Genomic DNA, 22403 nt, shown 5'->3' with positions numbered 1-22403 from the left:
AAGAAAAAAAAGTGCCATTAGCGTTTCCAGCTTTACGACCGTGTGCAGGATGTCACACGTACGGTCAGGCCTAATGGACCCAATTTTATCTTAAGCTGTTAGCCATAACTCGTTCACGTCAAGTTGCCTTCCCTCCCATGGACGGCTCGTAAAGATTAGAATGGTTGATGATGTCTGGCAAAAGCTTAAACCTGCATTTTCAACATTCGCTGACTAAAGCTGTACATTATTTTGCATTTCGCATTAACTGCTTTTTCTTGCCTGCTGGGCGAAAAACTTGTATACCTATAGCGTTGTGCTTTGTTGTCGTTTGCTTTGTGTGCTGTGCGACACCGAATAACATTCAGTTGGCAGTCGGCGCATCTGTTCTGTTCGTTCAAGTGTCCCGTCGTCTTGTCTGTTCACCGTACCAAATGTAAACCAACTACCCCGGCCTAAAAAATCTCGTTAAAGCTGCAAGTCAGAAGAGATCTTTCTTTTCTTCAGGTTAAGTGAGGTATTCTGGGTAATCGATAACACAGTCTTAACGACTGACTCACTAATTAACTTCAAAAACTGCTTTTTTTCTCTAGTTTGCCTTGTAAGAAGCAAACAGGTGCCAAAGCAGCTACACTGAATATTTACCGTAACCTAGCCTCGTGCTAAAATTTAATTCTCCTGGCTTCTATTGTAGCACTCAAAGTAGTGAAACATGTTCGGGCTACTTGTCATCGTCGTGATATTTAGTGGCACTTTGGAACCTGTCGTAACATTCTGCGAATTACAGCCTTTTCGCGCTGTTCAAAAATATGTCGCGACCCAAAATTTGTTCTCACATTACACGATATAATTCCGACATTTTGACAGTGTGACGCAGCCACTGTGCGATATTTGAAGTATCAGAAGAAGGTACAGGTGGTGATGGTATTGCTGTAGGCGGGGTAAGCCTGGCAGACATTGCCAGAAACTGCTTCGCCTTGGCGTCTCTTTCAGCGCCAAATATGCCACCATTAGTCATCTGTCTAGTCTCTCGCAGAAATGGGAGAAGAATGTGCGACGCTTCCTTGCGTACTATCCACGGTCCTTCCGGAAAGACTAACTTTTCTACACGCTCGTGAGGAAACCGCATTCTTCGCATGCTGTCCAGAAGCCTCCGACTTTCAGGACAGAATTTTGAACACCAATGCAGGCCGTCAGTCACCCTATGCAAGCGATTATAAGCCCATTATAAAATATTTTTTTACAGAAAACGTCTACTGTAACAACTCGTTTACGCTTCCAGAGTATTTCGGTATTCACAATGCTGTTTCTTTGGAGTGTTACAAATTGTGTAACGAGTTTTATTCCTTTGCTGTACCTCCAGGCTATGGTCATGCGCAGGCCTAGAATGCGCAGGCAAACGTAGCGCTGTCACGCTCAAAGTAATCTGTGGAGATGTGCCAACCAATCACGATAGTTCCTTGTTTTATTCACGACGGCGGCGGACTTATATATATATATATATATATATATATATATATATATATATATATATATATATATATATATATATATATATATATATATATATATCTTGGGAACTACGTTTTGGAGCATGGAGGCACTGAGGTGCAGATGCACTGCGACTGCGGTCTCGTGGGCGGAGCTTGTGCTGAATATTTAGGTTGTCGCCGAATATGTGCTCCATATTTTAGGCTACCTACCATTCTAAATGAATTCTTACAAAGATTTGCAGGATATCTTGAATTCATCTCTTTTAATTGTCTTCATGAATTATACTTGTGAAGCCTGCTCAAGCTTGGGCACTAGTGCCAAAGTTGCTCCGCTTGGAGTAGCGTGTACATTCATTTTACCCCACATTGTTTGACTATCTGTTTCATCGTCGTGCCTTCACTGTGTATCAGGATTTAAACTTTAACAGACCCACCACCTATTCCTGTCAGGTAAATCTGTATTTTTGCTCCGTGATTTGTCGGAATATATGATGTTTCTCTTGTATTTGCCTTTGGTGACTGAGCAAGTCGAATTTAATGCAGTCCTTGCAATGGCGTGATTACGCTGTACACTGTTGCATAATTGGAGGTGCTGTGTACGTAGCAGTTTCTATGTTTCAGCTCCTTCCTTAATTGATAAAAAAAAAAAATTAAGCTTCACTTGAGTTGGCTATAGTGAACGTGATCTAGCTCTACACTGGCCGCTGTTTCAATCCCATGCTCCCCTTTCCACGTGCAGGGTGGCCAAGTGAATGTAGTTACAGTGGCCCTGCTTGTATTAACGCGATAGCGTTAAGGGTCCCGTGTCGGCAAACATCCGTTGTAGGCATCCGGCGCTGGCGCCGACCGTCATCTGAGCGAAAAATTATTCCGATCGAACCATGCATGCCGAACCACGCAGGCCCTCCGCGTGGCGCAGAGGTGTTACTGAACTAATTGAATTTCTCAAAGTAATGTGCGTTAGAAAAACGCGTAAGCTACGACTTGCAAACAACCTACAGGCATGATAGCACCGGATTGTAATTTGAATATATAAGAAAGCATAATTTTGTTATGCGGCAACTCAAGCACAAACCGCTCTTTTCTAGGGTTTCCACCATTCGAAGAGCGTTGCGCCCCGCTCGGTTCCTTGCAACACCATACACTGCAGATGACGTTCGCCTCCGCGCATGCGCGGCAGCAGCGCGCGGAGGCGAAGGAGGAGAAAAAAAAAAAGAACCTTAAAGCTCGCCTTCGTGCATATCGTTCGCAGCCAGCGTTTCCCAGTGCCATTAGTAACTTATGCAGATGTAATACAGCACTTGCGCTTATCGCGACGAAAATGCCCGGGCTTGACCATGGGATTAGATAGTTCAGAAGAATGTCATTTACGGAGATTTCAAACCATGTCATTTAATAACCCACACTGTAAACAGGTTTGACCCTTTTAGGGAGTTTTGGCCTCGTTGCATAACTTCAGCCCTTAAGGGAGGACAATATCCTCCATTCGAACGGAGTTTTTTTTTACACCCTTGTGTTTGGTGGTGTTAAGGGGAATTATGGGAGTTTTTTAATTCTCCTTTGAACACCAACCCCTGAGTGGTTGCAGGAGTCTATATGGAGAATTATGGGAGGTTTTTAATTCTCCTTTGAACACCAACCCCCGAGTGGTTGCAGGAGTCTATATGGGGAACGTTGGGAGTTTTTCATTCCTCTTTTGAACACCAGAACTATGGAAGTTCTTATGAGGAGCTTTGGGAGCTTTTACAAGTTGACATGGGTATTTCATTTTGCTTCTTATGGAAATTTATAGGAGAAGCGATGGGAGTTCTTACGTACATATTTTCGGAAACGTTTGGCTTCTTAAGGGCGTTTTGAAGGATACCTTTGGGAAATTATTTTACCTCCTTGTAGGAGTGCTTAGGTGTAAACCTGGGAGCAACCGTTCCCATATTTTGGGAGCTCTGCTTAAGGGAGCACTTATGGATAGTTTTGAGAGTTCGATTTTTGCTTTTTATGGGAACATATACGAGAATGCTTGGGAGTGAATTTTTACAGCTTTAGGGAGCTGTTTTACTAAGGGAGTTTTAAACAGATGTTTTGGGAGTGCATTTTAGCTCCTTATTAGGGCTTTTACAGGTAGGTCTGGGAGTTTATTATGCACTTTTTGGGAATTTTACGAGGTTGAAGGGAGTTCTTTTTGTGTGTGTGTTTAGTAGATTGTGTCTGACGAGTGCAAAAACCATGACAAAGCAATAAAATGTCTGGAAATTTATTGCAGTTCCAGAATCAAATGTGCCAGCATGATAGTACAATCAATGACTATTAGCATAATGAAAGTGAAATAATTCAATAAATTGGATACAAACAAGCAAACCAGTTTGACAGGAAATTCAAGCATATTGCGAGCTTCAGTACAGTTGAAAATCCACAAGTGCAGCCAAGACTGAAATTCAGCGGCTCAAAACATCATGAGCTATTGGGCAGTCCTTGCATGCATTAGAACAGGCCACATTTGTTTTTGCATGTAAAAAGCATGCTACAAAAAATGATGCAAAGGAGGCCAGACAGCACCAATGACCTAGAACATAATGAAAGTACCTTTGAATACCTATGCTATTTCTAATAGACATCTACGTACAACTTATTCTCTCATGTAACACACAGCTGCAAAGAAAAAGAAGTGGTACCACCCACTCTGAATCAATTTCCTTAGCGTGCAGCACCTGAAATTCAAGCTTGCCAGCTAGAGAACATGACAAGTTCACAGCAAAATGGGCATAATGTGATAACAGTAGACAAACAGGTGATATCTCAGGCTGAATTTAAGAATCAATTTCCTTAGCGTGCAGCACCTGAAATTCAAGCTTGCCAGCTAGAGAACATGACAAGTTCACAGCAAAATGGGCATAATGTGATAACAGTAGACAAACAGGTGATATCTCAGGCTGAAGTTAATTCAACAAGGGGACTAGTCGTCATCAGGGAAAGAAAATCCAAGCAGACAATTCCAGCTCACACTTACTTGCATACACAGATGTCGCTACATAGGTTTGTGTTGTGATGCCCCATGACCTAAGTCAGCATCAAAGAGGTTCATTAAGGAGTGGCACATATGCAGTGGCACACACCCAGCGTACATACACAAGTTTGTGTCAAAAAAGTTCATTGGAGAGCTGCATCTACCCAGTGGCCCCAAGTGCTCGTAGTAGCCCCAGGGGCACATACTGAATTTCCACAAATATAAGGAGTTTTTTTTTTCAAAATTTCTGGCGTCAGAAGACGCCTCGCATTATATAACTGACATAGACACAAACAACAAGATCACTCATAGAAATTGGTGCCAGCAACCTGCCAAACTCCCATACTTCTACACACCTTGCTACCCCAACTAAACCCCCATGGTGAGCATTTAAACTTACCTCACCTTCTCTATGCACTCACTCATTTTGCTGGATATCCATGGAGTGGAGAAAAGTGAACTATATAAATACTGCCAAGGAAAACGGTTGTTCCCCTAACGAAGAAGTCCACTTCTCAAAAAAATTTCTCCACCTGACATAACACTTGTTCGACCTCTGCTGATCACCTTCAGCTGAATATTGCATATCACACAAAGCAGCAATTCAACTATAATTTTTAGTTTTATAATGAAACAAAAATTTCTTAGGATGTGAAAGAAAATATGATACAGGAACCTTTAACAGTATCCATAAGTGTGAAATTTTTACACAGGCAAAGAGGCAAACACTTTGCCACCAGGGCACACATAAGGCGTCATTACATTTTCTCTGCAAAAAGCCTTAACACCCCGACGACAGGTGGTGTTGCATGAAGCCATGCATGCATTTCAAAAAATAGGCATTTTGTATTTTCTTCTTCCGCAAGATCAAGGCAGGCAGGCTGTGATGCTGTGCAAACAGTGGTGGCCTTCAAAAGGGAAGGAATCCACACAAAAAGCCATGGTACTGTTGAGATGGCAGTGCATGATAGGGAGCATTCTGGAAAACCAAACAAAATAGATTATGTACTATTGTATTGCAAACAGACACCGCATGAATATTTAAACATAGCATCACCAATTATTCAACAGTGCTGGGCCATTCAATGCTACCACTCCAAGTGCATCTTGGCCACCTCAGATTTTAGGAAAAATTACAGCCCATTGTACAGTTGCAGGCTGGATGAAGTGGAGAGTATGACGAAAGCCCGTCTGGTCGGGATGATGCATACTAAAAGGAAGAGGTCCAGACACCGACCAAAATGTTTAAAATAGTTTTTTACATTTTCAAATTCAAATAACTTCAAAAATTCAAATAAGTACTTTAAACCATTTTGGTCAGTGTCCAGACCTCTTCCTTTTAAGTCGCAGAATGCACAAACACACTACTTCGCGAAAATTTCACATGGTGTGAGTATCGTTATCTTGTAGGCTAAGGTTGAAACATCACGGCACTGACAAAGCTACAAACAAGTGTTTCTACGAATGACCACAAGGCCTTCCAGAATGTTTCATTATGTGAGATAGACCATTAATGTTTTTTATCTGCAAAGAGTATCTTCTTATTCTGACTTAAGTATAATAGACCTTCGAGCAATTTCTGAAAAGTATTTTCATCCAGCTCGGGTGGTTTATAGGCGCAAATAACCAATTTAGGAACCCCCATTTGTAGTGAAGAAAGCTTATATTAAAAAAACCTATAGCTGCAGTGATTAAAAGCTTCTGAAATTTTGAATCAACTCTTTATGTCTGCAGAAGCTCTTTAATTAGGTATTAGGACGCCTTGCAGCACTGACAATGAAAGGAAATCATGACAACATATTACAAAAACTAATAAAATGAATGTGTTCTTGATAATATATGTTGTTGTATTATACACAGATTATACAAAACACCAGCAGTAATGTGCATATCTTCAGAGTGCACACACAGTTCACCAACGTAATAATAAATACAGGTCAACATCATAAAGCAACACATAGGTACTGGCGTTTTTCTTTCACATTGGCCTAAAAACCAATCACATGAGCATTCAGCCATCATATAAGCAGCACCTGCTTGCATGAATTCAAGGAACTTACAGATGTGCAAAATCGTTTAGGAGCTTTTAAGCAATAGGCATGACACTACTATTATGATTAATTTGTTGCCTGTAAGTGGTAAATCAAGTGAACTGCTAGTTGTCCTTCCGGTGAAGGATATTACAGAAAATGTGAGGACAAAAAGATTATAGTAGCTATTTGGAACTCATGAATGTTAAGATAATATGCAATGTTACCATGCTGACAGACAGTCAGATAAAAGATGATACAAAGAAAATATTATATATAGATTACACAGATGCAAGCATTCTGCTTCTTTATTGCTGCAAAACTCTGTAGTTATAGAAGTGCTTCATCCCCTGAAAAATATTTTTAGCAATACATTCACTATGGAGTTCTATTGAGGATGCATCAGATTTGCACGCTACAAGTGGTTTGAGCTGTTCACAGACAGACATCTGGCTTGTAAACGCAAGAGCATGACGAAATACTGCAAGTGCTCCAGAAAAATGCTTGCATGGTAAGGGAAATGACAAAAACAAGAATGTGGATGAAAAGACCAAACTGCCCCAAAGTCTAATTTTAGCAATGTAAGGTTTTATGAAACATAATTACAGTTCTAAGACAAAACAAAATACCAACATGATATGCAAAGAATGGGTGCTGGACATCAAGCAACCTCACTAAACAATGATTACATACATAAAAACGACACATTCGCAGGAAATTTCACAATACACGACATATAAACTATGTGATTCATGATGCACCCATGTCATACATCATATTGTTCAAGTAACCAACTTCTTTATTCAAGACCCCTGTAGAAGGTTTGTTAATGCAGTTATTGGTTTCTTGGATGGAAAAGACCTAGTATACAAATCTGCACTTCCCTGCCTTATATTTGCAAACTGCATGTGTACAGTCACAGTTTGGCATGTTTTGCAATGTTTTGTGAGATATCCAGATGCTGTTACCACCTACATCTGTGCACAATGCTCCTGCAGCCTGCCATTACCACAAATCCTGGTCTATCCTACATAATACCCCAGTCACACGGGCACTTTCAAAGTCCTTTGAACCAAAGATTCTTTACTTCAAGGGAGAATGTGCACTGTCACACAGGCACAGCAAAGGAGCCCTACTGGAAGGTGGCTTTGAGTCAAAAGAGTGCGCGTTCGTCCTTTGAAACCTCAAGGGAATACTCCCAAGCCTAGAGGGCGTCTGACAGTAGAAAAAATAATCTAAAGATATGGAAGTTCAATTTTTACCTCTTCAGAACAAGCTTATAAGTACTGAATACTGTTACTAAAGTACTAAACACTTTCGGGACACCCGCAATCTCCATCATGAAAGCGCCGGTACAGCAACACCGGTACGGCCTGTTGTCAGCAGCAACCTCGACACAACAAGGTTGCCATGTGCGATTTGGTTCTTTGGTTAGTGGCTGCTAGGCATCCCAGTCTCCTTGGCTTTTTTCTGCACATCTTTCCTTGTCACTTTTGCTTTTTAGTTTTTACAGCGTTTACGTGTACCTACCGCTACCTAGCCACAACGAACGAAACAAAGCAGCTGAAGCAAAGGCAACAATGAATAATCGACGCCAATGTGCGGTGTACGAAGCGGTACACATGGTGGCCATCATTACAATAAATACATCTGTTTGTGATAAAGTAATGCCTTTACTACGTGTGCATTTTGTTTTGATGTTTCTATGTATTAGGAAAAATAAATGTTGCTGAAAAAAATGTGACAAATTTATTATAAGACGCATTGGGCTATATTTTTTTATTACTTTCAAGGTGATGGTAGCGCTAAGGATACATTGCGGTCTCTGTTAAAAGCTTCAACGGAGACTACCTGGAGACCATGTAGCACCGACATATATCCGTTGAACTAATGTCTTTGAAAGCTCAATGCTCCTTAACTTCAAAGGACCTTTGGCATGCTCGTGTGACGGGTATAACACTTGCTGCTGAAGGCATTAAAGGCACTCAAAGGTGCCTCAAAGACAGGCTGAGCATTCTGCGCAGGTTAGCGTGTCAGCAAGGCCTGAAACACTTGCAGGACATTGTAAAAGATGTCAATACATGGCAAAATACAACAGCACAACATACTCAGAAAAAATGTAAGGCTAAAATTCCACACTGATATATAAGGGCCTTCCCAGACAAACCGATAAATGCAATAGCACACCTTCTATTGAAATCTCGAATATAAAAATTGATTACTTGAAAAAGATGTACGGTACATGCAAAATAAAATGAGTGATGTATGTTATATGTCACGTGTAGTCAAATTTTGCTGCAAATTTGAGCATTTCATGCATGCATATAATCGCACTCATGTACTAAAACAAGTTCATGTGTAGTGCTCATCCTGTGCATTTCATGTGTTTCATCTTATAGTGTAGTAACTATGTTTCCTAATGCCAGTAACCAACTCTCCCAGCTTTCAGCAATAGTATGCAAGATTATTTATTCTTAGAAGTATGATAGCAGGAAGAAACAAGGATAAAGACCTGTCAACAGGACTAGCATCAACTACAAGCTGATTTGGCTCCTGGATGGAAACGAGTATTAGTAATCGTAATCATTATCAATGTTTCAATGAGGGAGTGGGTGAACCCAGAACTTGCACAAATAACTACAGTAGCCCCATGGCTGAACATATGAGCCGTGGGTGTTTCCCTATCTTCCAGCACATGAGGTTAGTTGCAGAGCCCCGAGAGAGCTGAGAGGGAAGTGATTGTGGTTTTCCACATTAGCAAATAAAGATCGACATGTGTCGGAAAATAATCACCATCTTTCATCGAAAACATGTAATTGTTTATAGAGCACTTATCCTCAATTCATTACACAGATTGCGTTAGGTGACTAATTTGTTTTACTACTGTTCTTAGTGCCCCATACAAGATTAACCTTTTCCATGCCAATTTTATTTTCAGAAAACCACTGAAATTTCTAAAATATTTTTATTAGCTATTCTTTGTGAAGAGTTTTTATTACTGCAATATCAGCAGTTCGTTTAAAATTTTCTGCTGCCTTTTACTAGCTGTTTTTCATGTTTTTAGGTTGCAAACAGACAAGGACGCAGAAACTGTCTACATGAAGCATATTTTTTTAAAGAAAGTCAAGCGTGCTTTTGTTATCCTCCATGAAAAATGTTATTGCAGGAAGAAAGGTGGTTAACCGAGGGCCCCTATTTTTATTATTCATATCATAAGAAGCCAACAAACACTGACACCAAGGACAACATAGGGGAAATTACTTGAGCTTAATAAATGAAATAATGAAACGATAAATTAATGGAAATGAAAGTGGATGAAAAAACAACCTGCCACAGGTGGGGAACGATCCCACAACCTTCGCATTTCGCATGCGATGCTCTACCAATTGAGCACCGCGGCGCCGTTTACCGATCCACTTTCTTGGGTATTTATGTTTCCTTGTAGAACCCTGGGAGTGTTAGCCAGCGTTACCACTCACAGACCTTGGCGGCGGACATGGAACATCCTTTCTGCCGCAGGCGTCACGAGAACGTGATCTTTTTTTAGTGAAGGCAACCGGTCAATAAACCCACACATGCTACCTGAAGGCATCAATGTTGCCTGATTCGAGACACTCGTTATGTAATAAATGAGAAGAAAGAGGGTTAACCGAGGGCCCAATTTTTACTAGTAATATCATAAGAAGCCAACAAACACCAAGGACAACATAGGGGAAATTACTTGAGCTTAATAAATGAAATAACGAAATGATAAATTAATCGAAATGAAAGTGGATGAAAAAACAACTTGCCACAGGTGGAGAACGATCCCACAAGTTCACTTTCCTTTTTTTGGGGTGGGGGAAAAAACTGAACACATAACTAATCACTGATCTATCATGCAAGTGGTGTTTGCCTATCTCAATAGTCTATATAAAGACAGAAAACTAGGCTCAGGTGTTTTTATCTCTAAAAGAAAAGACAAGCTTTTATATGGCAACCTATCAACTTGAAGCCCACGGTAGTAGTTCTCTTCTATGGCATCTAGCTGTTGAGCACGAGTCAAATAAAAATTAATGCAAATGTATTAGTGTTCCATGCTTTTAATGCATGGAAAAGGGACACTAAAGGAAATTAATGAGTTAAGTTAGATTAGAGGTTAGCCTTTTGTAATAACAAATTCATCATTTATACCAAGAACAGAGCTTTTATAAGCAAGAAAATTAGAGAACTGGAACATCAAAGGGCACCAACTAATATATTGAACCAAATTCTGTAGTTTTATTTGCCAAAACCACAATATGATTATGAGGCATGAAGTACGAGGGATTCTGGAATAATTTTGACCCCCTTGGTTACTCTACTGTGCATACAGTGCAAAACACACATGCATTTTTGCATTTCACACCTATCAAAATGCAGCTGCCACAGCTACAATTTGATTATCCACCATCAGGCTTGGCAGCGCAACACCAAACAGCCCAACTCAGAGCCCATGCTTGTCAGCAACCTTCTGCAGTGAGTGCATAACTTGGTGCTCATGAGGCAGTACTTCCAGCTGCTTCAGCTGCTTTAAAGTGTGCGCACTGCTGGCTTTTGCTGTTTTACAGCCCTTAAAGCCCAACCACAACAAAAGTTAGGGCTGCATAAAAAAATGATTCAAACAGTGTAAATACAAAACAGCATTCTAGCAATCTTGATACCGAGACTGAAATGAATGCCACAATTACCAGTAACTGGCAGTGAGGCATGACTCAGATTGCAGGGCACCTTAGTGTGGCCTACGAGATAAGGGACCACCTGCAGCTGTCTGCAGTGATAAAAACCTGAAGGCGATGTGGACTCTCGTCATAGCCACTAACCACCAGGTTCATGTGTCGTCTGCTAATACAGTATTAAAAGAATATCAAAAAGAAAATTAGATACCAGCCCCGCAGCTTTGCCAAGATGACTACAGTAGTATTTACTACTAATTTATTACCAATATAGCCAAAGTGAAATTTCATTGCATTTGGAATTTAAGCTTTTGCAGTAGGGGTTTTGAGATGTGATAATCGCAATGCTCCTGTGCTTTGTGACATTACATCACTAGATATTTGACAACGCCGTGGTTCTAAGTGTTTTTACATACATCGATATCTTGATTCTTTTACAACCTAACTCTAATATGACACATGAGAATACGGTAGATAACATTTGAAATGTCTTTAATGGGCACGGAAAAGGACTAACCTTTACACATGAGACACGCATGGTGAAAGCATTGTAAGCAAGGCTCCCACGTGTCTTTAAATAATTTTTCACTTTGGTCGGTGTCAGTTCTGTTTTTTCCCTTGACTCTTCCTAACCGGACAAGACTTCGTCAGACTCAACTTCATTAACCCATTGACAATATGCTGCATATCTTAGGAAAACATTTGATGCTCACCCTAACGCATGTTTCCTGAAGTTACCAACTAAGAGCAAAGAAAGGTTAGCTACTGTATGAACCAGCCTAAATCCATGTTAAGCCCACAATTGCCCAATGTGCCTTGAATAGGCTCTAAAAATATGTATGAACACAAGGCGCAATAGATTTTGTGCTTACGTTGGCATGTTCATAACAGCTGGCCTCCCTCACTCTCATCATCGGAATCTCAGAATCCCTACTGCGAAAACTTCAGGAGTGGAAAGCAGCAAAGGTAACAGTGCGCAGTTTGAAGCAGCCAGAGGCACTGCCTCATGAGCACAGCAGTTGCACTCACTGAAGAAGGTTAATGACAAATATGGGGCCCCATTCGTGCTGCTGGTTCCGAAGAAGCCATCTAAGCTTTTTTCCCACGCTTGAGTGTAAAAATACAGCTGCTTTTAACAAAAGGCATGCAACACCGTTCATGAATTGTGCCATTGGAATGGTTTACCAAATAACCTCTTACTTCTGGTAAGCTCTACACAAGCCAAATTGGACGCTGCACTGATGAAAGGGCAAGAGAACATTTGCAGAATATAAAAACAAAGTAAGACCAATGTAGGTGAGCATTGTAACACATGCACTTGTCATCCACAACTTGAAATATATTCTTGGCAGAAGTAGAAACATGAATTCACAACTGATATCAGAAGCTCTTTTAATATCAAAGAATGACTGTAATTATTCTTTTTTTTTTCTATTTCTCACAAGTATGTGTATGAATGTTTTTTGCTTTCGGTTTACACAGGTTGCTACACCTCCATTTGTTTGACCCTGTTCCCTTCTTTGCAATCTTTCCTCCCTCCCCCTCTTTTATGAACTTCCAGAGAGATTATATGAATAGTTCCTGCTTTCTTAGAAAACATGGCACACACGCGGTGGATGTGGAACATCCTTTCTGCTGCAGGCATCACAAGTACGTGATCTTTTTGGGTGAAGGCAACTGGTCAATAAAGCCCCACATGCCAACTGAAGGCATCAATGTTGCCGGAATCGAGACCCGTGTTATGTAATGAACGAGAAGAAAGCAGGTTAACCGAGGGGCCCGATTTTTATTAATCATAAGACGCCAACAAACAAAGGCACCAAGGACAACACAGGGAAAATTAACGGAACTGAAAGTGGATGAAGAAACAACTTCCCGCAGGTGGGGAACGATTCCACATCTACGCATTACGTGTGTGATGCTCTACCGATCGAGCTAACACAGCACCGTCTTCCCATCTATTTTCTGGGGTATTTATGTTACTACTAGAACTAACCCTGGGATTGTTAGCCAGTGCCACCACTCACAAACCTTGGCGATATCTAGAGCATCCTTTCTGTCGCAGGCATCACGAGTATGTGATCTTTTTGGGTGAAGGCAACTGGTCAATAAACCCACACGTAGTACCTGAAGGCACCAATGTTGCCAGATTCGAGACCCTCGTTATGTAATGAACGAGAAGGGGGTTAACCAAGGGGCCCGATTTTTTACTGCTGGTGTAGTACACACTTTCCTGCGTTTAGGGTGATGCCAGCTTCTTGCAGGTGCTGAAGTACTTTGTGCAGTCGTGCATCATGTTCTGTCTTCGTGCGGCCACACTATTATGTCGTCTTGCAGACATGCTTGGCCGTCCAGGCCTTCTAGCAGTCTTAGCATTTCCCAGTGGAAAAATTCAGTTGCTGTGGAAATTCTGAAGGACAATCAGAGGAACTTAAAATGGCCAAGTGGCGTCAGGAAAGTGTTGTACCTCTGGGACTCGGGTAACCAGTAACCAATATCCGGCTATAGCATCAAGTTTGCTAAACCAGGCAGCTCCGGTGAGTTTGGCCAGGCAATCATTGATGGTGGGCACTAAGACTCATTCTCACAGAATGTTCTATTTTAACCCTCCAAAGTCACTGCAGATTTGAAGCTCGCCTCCTTTATTTTTAGCCACTACCATAGGTGCATGCCACTCTGTGGTTTCTTCGACCTTTATGATGACACCCAGGCTCTCCGTTCTCTCCAACTCACATTTGGACACTCGGCAACATGGGCAGAGGTACTCGCCCCGAGTACATAATAGCACACCGCTTGGCATCAGGGAGTAGCGATATATTGTAATCGGTCCTGAGAAGGTAGGCCTAGGTCTGTAGCCAGGTAGAGGTAGTGGCATAAAATGTTGGCTGGGTCGCTGACCTTGCCTTTTGACTCCGCTACTTCTAGGAGACTTGGTTGGACATTGAAGGATTTGATTGCGGGGGGACGTCAAAAAGTGCGTCATGCAGCTTGTCTATTACATAAATTTGTTCTTGACACAACCAGCCATTTCAGCACACGGTAGCAGTCTAACCGTTGCTTTTTTTGGTCCTGCCGGGTCCGAGCAGCTGTTCTTTTGCTTGCTTCAGGTTTCCCGTGACTTGTTCGTCGTAGAGGCTTGTTGGCATGGCAGTCACATCTGCACCAGTGTCTACCTTGAAGCCATTGACCATCACATTGATTTTTCATGGCCCAGGATCCTGTTGGTCAGTTAATTGTCCAAGTAAACCTCTTCCAAAACAGCTTGGTATGTGCATTTTGCTCTGCTTTTTGGAAGCGGAAAAGCATATGGCAGCTGTGTTCCTTTTTACTGCAGGCACTGCATGTTTTGCCATTCGCCGTGCACATAGTGTGTGATGGTGAACCATAGGTGTCTTGTTGAGCCATACCACTTGCATGTCAGCGCAGTTTGGTCACGCTGGATTTTACGAGAATTATTTGACTTTCCTTTGCTCTTCGAGAAGCTGTGCATGGTGTCTACAGCTTCAAGTGATTGTAGCTGTGGCCGTAGGTCCTTTTGCTGCTGTTTGATTGTTGCCGCCATGTTGCGAGCAGCGTTGACAGCGGCTTCCAGAGTAAGCTCAGCATTAAGTTGCAGCTTCTCACTTACCTACATGTCTGTGGGACCGACCACGAGTCTATCACAGATCGGTTCCTCTTTCAGGGCGCTGTACTCAGAGGCTTCAGCGAGCCTGAAGAGTTCGGTGATGAACATATCGGCTGTCTCATGCACGTCTTGCTTCTGGCTGTTGAACTTTGCACACTCGTATATCATGTTCATCCGTGTCAGGAAATTTTTTATGAACAGTTGCATTACTGTGTTGAAGTCGAGTTTCTCAGCATCACAGAGCCTGAGCAAGGCTAGGACGTCTTTGGATTCAAGACCCATGGCATAAATGAGTGTGTTCACCTGCGTCTCGTCGTCGTCTTTGGTCTGGAGATAGCTCTATAGCCCTACCTTCTCGTGAGCCACCGTTTCTACTCCTCGGGCTGCCGAAAATCAAGTTTTTCCGGCAGTTTGACGACGAACGAGTTTAGTGGAGCTGCGTGCTGGGCTGTGGACACTGTAGGTGAAGCCATGGGTAGCAAAGTTTCGTATTCACCGCAGTGCGCTGTGATGTAGACTTCTACTTGCGTGGTGCATTTCTCACAGCGTTGTCGAGTATCCCACCGTTGCCTCCATGTCATGGTCGGGTGACGAGCATACGTGATTGACAAAACGTAAGTGTTAACTGGAACTGTTTACTAGGTTGTGTATGCAAAACAAGCACGGCTACATGCCGGCTCGGCTTACACGGTCTGGTCCGCTCTCCCAGAGGCGTTGTTCCGCATCTTACATGACCGTGTACACAGCGCCATCTCGTTGCGGTAGCTCGCATGACACGGTGCACCAGTGTAACTCAATGGACAGCAACTTCAAAAAAAGTATATTTCGGAAGGCTGCCCAAGTTTAAACAATTCTCAGTTAACGTTAAGGCGATTTGCCCTCTTATTAACATGCACATTTACGCCACTAGACCATAACCTCATTGCTACATTATAGCACAGTTTTGGTCCGAATTAAAACACTGATATAACACAGCGGAAAAGTTACGAATAAGTGCCATAAATACAAAGAATATTAAAAGGGCATACACTATCATTCTTGCTAACTGCTCATTTGTTGAAATTCTGGCAGTCTTCTGAATTATAATTTTTAAACGTGCTGCCCATTGAGTTATGATAATGCATTGCGGTGAAATTTGATAGATGGCCGCAGAGCCAATTCAACATTTCAGTTTCAACCACAGCTAGTTACCCCTATGCTTTTCTTGGCTTCATTGCCTGCTGGCTTTATATGGTCGTGATTTTAAAAAAATGAAGCCCGTTTTCCTTCTCATTCATTCATGCGAGGGTTTGAAACCTCACAGCTTTGATGCCATTAGGTAGCATGCATGGGTTTATTAGCCACATGCCTGCTCTCTTCAGTTCAGGTGTTACGCGACACCATCGTGCAAAAAAAGATGTTCCACATCTGCCCACCATGGCTCTAAATGGCGCTGGCTAACACTCCCAGGGCATAAATACCATAAATACCCAAGTTAGCACAATTGGTAGTGCATCGCGTGTGTACTGCAAAGGTTGTGGGTTCAGTCACCACCACAGACAAGGTCCTTTCGTCTGCTTTCATGACTTTCTTTCAATATTTTCTACATTTCAATTTCAACCACAGCTAATTACACCAATGCTTTTCTTGGCTTAATTGCCTGCGACCTTTATATAATCAGCAAAAATAAGGTTACAAGAAAATTAAAATAAATAAGTGGAGGACAGGGTCATCGGTGTTCAAAGAAGCACCTTCCTTTTTGTATCGTTAACCAACATGTGCGCCCAATAGGTAACTCCTCTACCTGCACATCGAATGACAATGCAAGAGATGCAGCTGGAACCCACAGTCAAATATATGTACAGCATACCAATGCATCTCTCCTCCGAAGGTAGTGAAGAGCACAGGTGCCTGTAGAGTTGCGTGCCACGGTTCCTCTTGCCAACCCATGGAAAGGAGCATAAGTGATGCTGTAGAGCTTGCTCCTTCAAGCAGTGTTCAGGTATCCATTCATAATCCTGCATGTAGTGTCCAATGTATTGTAGATATCAAGACAGCTTCAGTCCTGCAGCAAATAAAGTGATCAGTTCTAACCAAAATGTTGAGATGTAGACACTTTGGCAGGCGGATGTTAAATGTTGAAGTTTCTGGGATGCCAGTGATAATTTCATTAAACATTATATGGGCCACTCATACAGGGATGGAAGCAGTCAAAGAAGTTTTGGAGCAGCTCTGGGAGGTGGCAAATTTGACACACTGGAGCATGAATTGCCCGTTTTCGAGCAGTAAATACATATTTACATGAGTAGCTTGGTAGAGGTCAATGAGTGAAATACAGGTATAGGAAGAAAAGGTGTTCCTTATTTTACTTTACAGAGCACTATTTGATTATGGCAGATCAGTTCTGTGGAAGCCTGCAAGGCAAGTAAAATTCATGACAGGAAAAATTTTCACCCACCCTACTTTAGCATGAAGCTACGAAGGAGACCTGTACAGGTTTCTCGGAAACCACCATTAAATTACATACTGGATATGACAACTAACTGTGGCCAAGAAAAAAATTAATGAGTGCTTTCCGTGAACATCACCCACTCTATGTTGATAGGTTTATGTTTGTGCTACTCAAGTTTTTTTTTCCATTGTGAACAAGCAATTAATATGTACTTGTAATGAATGTTTATTTCCTTACTCATCGAATATGGTGCCAATGCAAAGGTTGTGGAATACGCCGAGAAATGACCGATAACAGCGTTACAACGACCTAGTTCATGTGTGGTCTTTTTTTTTCCGACAAAAACAAACAAACAAACAAGCGAATTTTTCTTTAGAAATTCACGTGACAATGCGCTCCGCAACAGTAATATAAGTGGTCTCAGACAGAAACAGTGTCATCAGTGCACTGCATATATTATGAATGTGCAAACCTGGGGCACAGTCTTGTAAAGGTTCGCAAAGCGAACTGTTACCAAGATCGCGCTACTTCGCATTTGGTAGGGACTGTACTTGCACGCCAAAAACTGCTGACATGTCGAGAAAAAACTGCAGCTGCTCTTTCCCAGTGCCCCTATTTGACAAAGTTTTTGTAAAGATTGATGCAATAGTGCGCAGAAGCATTGTCATGGTAAGGACAGTTTATTTTCACCTTTTATTTATTTCACGGGCTTTCATTCTCGTGCCTTCACAAATCCTAGGCTGTCTTAAATGCTGTTACCGGCCATTTGTAACCATCATACAAAGCTTTTCACTGACATCTCATCGATTAGGTAAATCAAGACACTCATCAGATACAGTGAACACCATTCGAGTAGTGCACTCTGGTAATTTTTCATTCTTGGCAACCTGCAGTTGAGATAGCAGAATATTGCAGAATAAATGTGAAGTGACGTAGTGGTCATTACATATTTGCGAGTATTTTATATATGTTTTGACACACTGGTTGGAAAATAGACATGAACGGGCATGTTAATTGCACTTGAGCTATGGTATACAAGTTTCCCTTGTTGTGCAAGGGCGTCTACATTAGACAGACGGGAAGGGGTATCAATGATTCATAATAAGGTTAGTTACAGCGCAACCTAAGACAAGGACAACAGAAGGTACAAAATGACGACACGGCGCTGTTTTGTACCTTCTGTTGTCCTTGTCTTAGGTTGCGCTGTAACAAACCTTAGTATGAATCCCAACCAACTGGCCCAACTTGCCGTTCTGATGCAGTATCAACGATTGCTTGGGCGAGCATAGTTACAACCTTCATAAAAGTTAACGAAGTAGGCCCCTTGCGATGCATTGCAAGACTTGTGGATGCAAACTAGTTTTTTTAAAGAATGTGTCATCATAGGATGCAGTAACATTCAACTGATGCGCGAGATTACTGATCAGGCTAATGCCATTGCCAAATACGTTAGGGTGTGCGTGAGTACACCCTCCTTATCTTTATCAGGCAAGGAACTTTACTTTCTAAGTTGGTCGGCACGTTTTCAGTGAACTGCAGCCGTCTGCTTCTTGTAAGGTTGTTGTTTTAGTTGTTTTTCTCATGTGTGCTATGAGCGGCGCATATAATGTGCAGTAGGGTCGTGGAATAAGACCAGTTAGAAGTTAGTGCTCATCCTGTCACCTGTACTTTTTCTTCCATACTCAAACTGAGTTATGCTAAAGCAAGATAAGAATCCATTCAGTCAGTTTGTGCCTTCGAACCAGTTCACCTCCACAGTGCACAATGATGCTATTATAAAGGGACATTGAAAATATTGTTTATTTTCTTTGAATAAATAAAGTTTAGTATGAAGTTTCACACTGCATTTTGCAAGTTTTAATTACCCTAGTATAAATTTGTATTCTAGAATGTGAAGGATGAAAACAAGCATTTCCAACCTTACACATTTCCAATGACATCTAATCACTACAACTTAGAGGAAAGGCGCTACGATCTCAAACAGTCGCAACTTCTATCCGCGGTTGTTGTATATAAAGGCATTACGCACCGAGAGAATATGGTCAAATCTTAAAGCTAAAACTACGGTAAAGGCTTGTACCAACACGCTTAAACAAGGGAGAACATTTCAAAACACATAGTGCGGAGGTAAAAAAAATAGATCATGGAGTTTTACTTGCCAAAACTACAATCTGATTATGAGGCACGCCATAGTGGGGGGACTCCGAAATAATTTTGACCACCTGAGGTTCTTTAACGTGCACCTAAATCAAAGTACACGGGTGTTTCTGCATTCTGCCCCCATCAAAATGCGGCCGCCGTGGCCGGGAATCGATCCCACGACCTCGTGCTTAGCAGCCCAACACCATAACCCCTAAGCAACCACGGTGGGTACAGTGCACAGCTGTGAAAATTTTTCCTATACCAGAAATAAGTTTTTGGCCAGGGGCTCAAGAACCGGGGGAATCGCGCCCTGTCTGGCGCTGTTCACAGTGCCACCTCAGCCAACTGGCACATTTGCACGCGAGAACGAGAGCAGCAAGTCCGGCCATGACTGGTAAACCGATATGACGATACATTACCAAAATATACAGTAACTAAAACAAAAGGACGCGTACAAACGAGATGTGTCCTTTTTATTCAACTGACATATAATCTTCGCGCCTTCTCCCCCTTGTACGATATAGAGGTTACACAGTTCTGCTTATTCTATCGTCTTACATCATGCATGCGCACTGAGCACATCAATACGTTCTGGATATCGCAGAAGCCGTTGTTCACGGCGTGAGACTCACGATAGCGAAGTCAAATGCGATCCTTCTAGAAATAAAGAAATTGTTTGCCTGCGACAAACTTTGCAAACAAGAAATAAAATACGAGCTTACCAAAATGCTTCGTCCAGGTTGGTGGCGGCACGCAGTTCGTTGGCGTTCACCGTTGCGCATTACGCTGTGTTGTTAATCACGCCGCCCTCGCTTGTAGGCGTGAGAAGAGCATCAAAGTATTATTCTTTTCTGTCAAATACTGCTGCTTCGTAAGTACAAATAGAAAATTTTGAGTTGTCAAGCCTACCCCAGCATACTGGCACATAACAGCTTCCCGCGCTCAAATCTCGCTGTGGATTCGAATTCGCGCTGCGTGCATTTCGATGAGCTGTTGGGGCGCCACCTAGAAGAGTTTGAATATGGACAAAACAAAACAAAGTTCTAACATATGTCCGTCTAGATTATTTTATATTTATTTATTTAAGATATAAGGCACATGCTGTTTAGAAAATACTCACGGCAAACAATGTTTCAGTTTAGTTTCTTTGGCCCCTCGGCCTTTCCGATTTATGTCCATTGTCAGCTGGCCTGCGGCCTTTAAACGATATTCCTTACATATTGTGGCTCAATGTCGAGGACATTAAACCTGGTTGAATGGGGTTTAAATGGAGGGACAATATTTCGTTTTGTAGAGTATTGCTGCTGGGGATAAAGCGAGAAATATAGGCTGCTTCTCGTCGGCAAAAGGAGCCGGACGAGCAAGTCACGAAATGCAAGAAAACGAACGGCTTGCATGATTACTAGTACAGTCTCGCTTGGTTGACCAGTGAGAAACAGCATAATTAACAACCTAACAAATACAATGGACAGCCGCCAAATCGTTGGTCAATTAGACATGTTAATGATGAGTCAGAGTGGTTGTTATTTCGTGTTTGTCCGTTTGTAAACGTGTTGTGCAAAGCTTCGTTTATTCGATGTTGTGCCCCATTTCCACCAGAAAAAGAAAGAAAGAAAAGCGGCGTGTTTCTGTTGACGCGGCACGCGCAAGTGAAACGGATTTACGGGCAAGCCGCGCGTGTCACGTTCACACATATATCGCTCAATAAAGCATTCCGGCGGTATCGATCGACATACCGGCCGCACCACTGGTGGTAACGGCTATAGTGGTACCGGTGGTAATAAGGGGAGCCGAAAGGACCTAGAACCTCAGGGCACTACAAGAATATATTTCATGGTTTCACACCTGCTTACTGCAAAAGTGTACAAAGTACACGCATGGTATAGCACTGTACTCGTAATGCAAAAATAAACGAATTAAAATTAATTTGTAAACTAAGAAACCAAGGTGAACCTTCAATAATTCACGAACAGGTAGGTTCACACTCAACTGACTCATGAAACAGTATGCTAGCTGCGCCAAGAATCTTAATTAGTCGAGCAATTAAGGGTGGTGACTGTCATGTGCAATGCCTTGGGGAAATGCATGCAGAAGTAGGACAATAGCTGTTGCTCTGTTTTTGCTCATGCCCTATCAACTGATTAATCACTTATTTATTTATTTATTTTTATTTTCACATACTGTAGTCCAATTGGGCTATCGCAGGAGTGGGTTTGTACATTGCATATAACAAAATATTTTTCTGCACAAATCAACTTCAATGCCTTAAAAAACACGATAACTTCAATATAAAAGATACAATCAGTATAATAAACGCAGCATGAATCAAGTAAATACAATGATTTTTCTAATTTACCTAGTTTCACCTGGGAGTAAGTTCCATTTTTCAATTGTATGAGGAAAGCTATACTTAAACAGGTTAGTATGCAGTTGAAATGGAGCAAGGTTAAGTTTGTGGCTATTCCTAGTAGGTTTCAAATTATCAGGAGACAGATAGTTGTTCTTTAATGAGTAGTGTGGGGTGTTATTTGAATTATGCAACAATTTAAGGCATTCATAATCACGCCGCTTGGACAGAGGTAGTAAACCGATTTGTTGTTTATTTAAGTCATTATTCCAAAAAATTGAAGAGTTGGAATTTCCCCTCACAAGGCACTATTGGCAATAAAATCACCAACAGTGCTTGTCGAATGGGTGCCGCAGTGCTACAGTTGACCTGCAAAGACGGGGCCGAACCCCTGCTTAGAAAATGGAAGAGAGGCCGAACTCTCTCGAGCCCTGGCTAACTTTGAGCACTGACTGTGTTGAGTGGTATACTATATATTGTACTACCACACAGTACAATGATGTATATTAATGATTAATACAGTAATATTATGTATATAATAATAATAATAATAATAATAATAATAATAATAATAATAATAATAATAATAATAATGATTCAGATCTGCTACCATATCTGCATCTCCTTCCTTCATGCTACAGAAAATGTCTATGGAATTCTT

At 41.6% G+C, this 22403-nt stretch overlaps 1 protein-coding gene and 1 long non-coding RNA gene across 2 annotated transcripts in view; both read right to left on the bottom strand.

Moving 5' to 3' along the window:
- Window positions 1-22403, bottom strand: part of dgo (ankyrin repeat domain containing protein 6 diego) — a 177472-nt gene that overhangs the window by 11758 nt on the left and 143311 nt on the right. The gene's annotated exons all lie outside the window — the stretch shown is intronic.
- LOC129382476 (uncharacterized) lies at window positions 4382-17445 on the bottom strand. The gene is made up of 2 exons (XR_008610549.2): window positions 16672-17445; window positions 4382-5452 (listed from the first exon to the last, which is right to left on the bottom strand). It is a non-coding gene; the product is annotated as an uncharacterized lncRNA (long non-coding RNA).

The sequence above is a fragment of the Dermacentor andersoni genome, chromosome 6 (assembly GCF_023375885.2).
Source record: "Dermacentor andersoni chromosome 6, qqDerAnde1_hic_scaffold, whole genome shotgun sequence".
Classification (NCBI taxonomy): Eukaryota; Metazoa; Arthropoda; class Arachnida; order Ixodida; family Ixodidae; genus Dermacentor; species Dermacentor andersoni.
The sequence above is the reverse complement of the archived record's forward strand: the minus strand, read 5'-3'. Positions and strand labels throughout refer to the sequence as shown.